This window comes from Dermochelys coriacea, chromosome 1 (assembly GCF_009764565.3).
Source record: "Dermochelys coriacea isolate rDerCor1 chromosome 1, rDerCor1.pri.v4, whole genome shotgun sequence".
In the NCBI taxonomy this organism is placed as follows: Eukaryota; Metazoa; Chordata; order Testudines; family Dermochelyidae; genus Dermochelys; species Dermochelys coriacea.
Genome location: NC_050068.2, coordinates 328882693 through 328887576, shown reverse-complemented (window position 1 = coordinate 328887576; position 4884 = coordinate 328882693). Strand labels below are relative to the sequence as shown.

At 53.1% G+C, this 4884-nt stretch overlaps 1 long non-coding RNA gene across 2 annotated transcripts; it reads left to right on the top strand.

Annotated features, from left to right (window-relative positions):
- The first annotated feature begins 123 nt into the window (after positions 1-123).
- LOC119859756 lies at positions 124-3940 on the top strand. 2 transcript variants are annotated; one of them, XR_006275737.1, is made up of 3 exons: positions 124-721; positions 1590-1707; positions 3017-3940. It is a non-coding gene; the product is annotated as an uncharacterized LOC119859756 (long non-coding RNA). The 2 variants fall into 2 exon arrangements; XR_005294331.2 differs by having other exon boundaries at positions 132-676.
- The last annotated feature ends 944 nt before the right edge of the window (positions 3941-4884 follow it).

The window sequence follows — 4884 nt, the reverse complement described above, 5'->3', positions numbered from 1 at the left end:
GGCCCGGAGCCGGCGCATGGAGAGATTCCCGGCAACCACTTCCGGGTCCCCGCGCGCGTTACGCGCTAACCAGCCCCCCGGGACCCAGCCCCGGAGCGGAACAGGGCCCCGCTCGGCGACGTTCCCGCGCGGCAGCTCCTCGCTCGGCGCCCCACCCTCTCCCGTGCCCTGGGAGCGGCTCAGGGCACAGCGCACAATGAGCAGCCGTGGCCGGCCCGCAGGAGCCATCCCAGATCTGGGGCCTTTGCGGCCTGCGACGCGCCTTGCTCCCGCGGCGGGTCCAGGCACGAGGCTGACCCAGCGCGGCGCGGTGTCACCGTCTTCCCTGTGACGGGGGGGGGGGACAGAGACGAAGCCCCTCCCCCGCCCAGCCAGGCCTGGCTGGGGCGCTGCTGAGGGAGTTCGGCGCCGAACAACGGAACATTCTGTGCCCGCCAAATCACCATGCTGCGGATAACGTCGGAACGTTCCGCGGAGTTTTGTTAAGGAGTAAGCGTGGAGGCTGCCGCATGGCAGTGGGGAGCGCCGGCAACGGGCTGCACGGAGGTGGCAGATCGCCTTGCGGCTCCCCCAGCCCAGCCCGCAGGCGCCAAGGCTGCACTTGCCCCAGCGCAAGGGCTGGGGTCTGCCCCAGAAACGCGCCTGGGCCCTGCCCCTCTGCGCCAGGCACAACAAGGTAACGAGCGAGAGGGACAGAGTCTGGCGTGCGCGTCCGATCCAGGTGTGGCGCAGGCAGGCTCAGCCTGGCAAGATCCAAATGTGGAGAAGCTTAGCGGGGCGGGGGGGGGAGGGAAATCCAGGTGTGGGATGAGGGGGTTCTATGTGGGGCAGTCTGGGTGCAGGCATCTTGGTGGGTGGTCTGGGTGCAGGGGGCCTCTGGATGCATAGGGGTTTGTTGGGGGGGGGTTGGGTGTAAGGGGAATTGGACTTTACAGGTGGGTCCGGTTGAAGGTAGCTGGAGCTCAACAAGGTGTGGGGTCTAGGTGTGGGCTGGGGGATGGAGGTCTGGATGTGGGGGCCCAGCAGCTGTGGTGCTGGAACTAATGGTACTGGTGGTGCTGCTGCACCCCCTGGCTTAAAGTAGTAATAGCAAACACCAAAAGACATGATTTCCATCATCAGCACCCCCCTATAAAAATTGTTCCAGCACTGCTGCTCAGCAGGAGGTCTGGGTGCTGGGGGAGTGGGGCTTGGTGGGATGGGAATCTGGGTGAAGCGGGTTGGGGCTTAGCGGGGTGGGAGTTCCAGTGCGGAGGGCTCTGGGGTGTGTGGTCTGCATGCAGGGATGAGGCTCGATGGGGGTCCTGATGTGTGGGCGAGGTGGGGCTTGGCAGGGGACCTGGATACAAGGAGCTCCAGATGCAGGGGGTGAGGCTTGGTGAGGTGGCTTGGTGTGTGGGGGGGTGTTTCTGGGTGCTGAGGGGTGAGGCTCAGCGGAGTGGGGTCTGCGCATGGGGGTCTGGATGCATGGGGATTGGGCAAACAGAGAGCAATGGGGGCAGGAATAGGGGTGTGGGTGTGCAGAGCTTCCTGCAGCCGGGGGAGGTTTCTAGGGGTAGGTCTGACCCAGCCAAATCCACTCTTTGCAGGGCAAGAACAAGTCCCGTCCTCCCCAGTCCAGCTGGGACAGGACTAGGAGCTGAGCCTGGCGCAGGGTATGAATCACCAGTCACAGCATCCATAGCCCCGCCCCCCTCACTACTCCAGGTACTTGAAATGACACGCCCACGCTTCTGGGGACGGGGGCGTTACCGCGCTTGCTGCTTCCCTATCAGAAGTCATTTTTCTGCAGGGAAGCAAAGAAATCTGTGGGGGACATGAAATCTGCATGCGTGCATGGCATAGAATTCCCCGAGGAGTAAGGGGACATGGGGACAGAGCCAGTAATGGAGCTGGGAGAAACAATTCATGCATTCTCAGTGAGCCCAGTGGAGAAGGAGCTTAGCTCCTGCAGAGTGGCTTGGGACAACCTGTGCCCCAAGAAGCTGTCTTCTCTGTTCATTATTGTCAACTGCAAGCAATCAAAAATCATGAGTCAGGCCCCCAAAAATCATGATTAGTTCAAAAAATCATGAGATTTAAAAATAAATATTGCTTTAGGTCAGTCTCTTGATTTTTGAACTCCCTCTGTCCTACCCCCAAAGAGTGTGTGCATGTGACAATTAGTAGAGTCCTGCACAAATACAAAATTTGTATCTGCATCTGATCAGCAAAAATGTTCCATGGATATAAAGTGGATATCTGTGGATTTGCAGGGTTCTAACAATTAGTGTTGCCCACTCTCCCACATGTACTGGATAAAGTGATATTGACCCCGTTGCAGGAGCTCTCACCTCCACATCTGCCCATCTCCTGCCCAGCAATTAATCCTGTCTTCCAGTTCCCCCTCACTTCTGTCCCCACTCAACCACTCTCAATTTGGCTCTCCCTCACTTCAACCCCGCAGCCCGCATAATTACTAACCCATCAGTTCATCCCCCCACCTCATTGACCCCTACTGCCCTCAGTTCACTCTCCTAGCATTCACCCCATCTGCTCAGAATCAACCATCATATACCCCCCACCCCATCAGCCCCCCTTCCTGACTTCAGCCCCCCTGCCATACTTTGGCCTCCCAGTTGGCGGAAGCCTGTGGGCCTAGTGGCTAATCTGCCACTGATTGTGTTGAGGTTATTGGTACTGGATCTCCTTTTAAAAGTCCAGTATCTAAATTCTCTTGAGGTTTTCCACTTTTCTCACTAGGACTATCATGGCTATATGCTGTGGCTCAGGCAGTTCTTGGTCTTCGAACCTTTGATCACATGTACATGTAATGCAAAGCTTTTGTCTAAGTTGTTTATGTGGTGAACTAGTCCATGCACTTCAGAATATCTCCAGGGCTAGTCAAGGCTGTGTCAGTTGATTTCAGCTCTGAAAGGAGAATTGTATGTTTCTTTTGATATGACTGTTCCGTCTGCTTCTGAGTAGATTTTAAAGTCAATGTTTCCATGAACATTCATTTTCTCTCTCCATGCAGGCTCTGTGTCATCACTTGTGATAGATCTGAGAAACAATGGATATTGGCTGCCTGCAACAGTCAATTGCCTAATTGCCAAATAAGAGAAACAGTTGCAAAATGTCCATATTTTGAATGTTTGTTACATATTTCACCTTTAGCTGGACACACATCTCTTGAGCTATGAAATTTTCCACATCTTGTGCATTTAGCTTGAAAGCATTTGTAGTCTGCCTGGAATTTGTCCTTATCCTCAGGGCTTTTATGGTAATGGTTTCTAGCACTCCTGGTGTGACTGCTTACAGCTTCTAAGCTTATTTCACATTTTTTCAAATTGCTCCTGTCTCTTGTTCTGCTGTTTGACTAGTTCTGACTGCATTGCTATCTGTGTAGCAGTTGTTAGATTTAAGTCTGTCTTTAATTGTGGTTGCTCTGAGAGGTTCTTGTCTGTTAACTCAGTAACCAGCCTGTTTCTGATATTTTCATGTTTTGCAGCCAAAAAAACAAAGTTTTCAGCCCATGCAAGAAAAGCTCTTATAAAAGAGGTTACAGAGTAGCAGCCGTGTTAGTCTGTATTCGCAAAAAAGAAAAGGAGGACTTGTGGCACCTTAGAGACTAACAAATTTATTTGAGCATAAGCTTTCGTGAGCTACAGTTGCATCCGGTGAAGTGAGCTGTAGCTCATGAAAGCTTATGCTCAAATAAATTTGTTAGTCTCTAAGGTGCCACAAGTACTCCTTTTCTTTCTTATAAAAAAGTCAACATTTCTTTTGGTTCCTGAATTCTCTGGTGCAAACGTACTCTTTTATAAACCACATTTCTCTGAGGTATAAACTATGCATCAAACATAGGCAAAACTCTTTGACAGTCTTCAATAAAGGTAAAAGATTTTTTTCAAATGTGGTCTACATCCCCATAGCATAAATTAAAGATGATACCTGAATATCTCCAGTTTCCTTATAGAGTTTTGTAGTAATGGGAAATCTTGCAAAACGTTGCTTCTGTGTCACCTTCGGGATGAACAATCAAAGCGGAAATTCTCTGGGGCAGTGAAGAATCTTTATTTCTGTTTTTCTTCTCTTGTGGCACTAGCTTACTCTTGACACCATGTCATGTATGTCTTCTTCACTGTAAGTTGCAGGACTGCTATTAGCAGGTTAAGCTTCTGCACTAGATATGGACTGGCTACAGATCTTCCTTCCCAAAGAGAGACACCAGAGATGTGTCTTCTATGCCAGAGGTTCTCAAAAGGTGGCTGTGGCCCCAAAGGGGTCCGCGAACCCTTTCAGGTGGGCTGCAGTGCCCCACGGCTAAAACCCAGAGCCTGGTCCCTGGTGCCCTCTGTTGGGCTGAAGCCAGGAGCAGCAGGGTTGAATTCCAGAGCCCTGGTGCTCCCCACGGGGCAGAAGCTCTGAGCCATGGGCAGAGTTGGGAGGACATGTGGGTGTTACCCTCCGACCCTAAACTACAGTGCAAGAGCAGGGCAGTCCCAGGGCAGCTCCAACTCCCCCTCCACCTCCTTCTCTCTCTGCCCCCTGGTCAGCTCGGAGGTGGGAAGCCAAAGACGGGCAGTGTGGGACAGCTGCTGCTCTGGCTGGTGCCATGGAGCAGGCAGCTGCGGTGTTCCCTTGTCTCCTGCTGCTGCTGGTGCCAAGGGTTGAAGCTGTTCCTCAGTTCCCAGCCCTCTTTGTTCACATAGCCGTAAAGCCACTTGGGTGGGGGGAACCCGGCTCCACGGCTGGCAGAGCCCTCAGGGAACAGGGACTGCAGGGGAGCCCTCCCAGCACACAGCTCCTAGCTACCACCCTCCCTGCACCATGAGCTACCCCTCTGCCTGCACACCGTCCCTAGCTACCCCCTCCCTGCATCCTGAGCTGTTTTCAAACTTT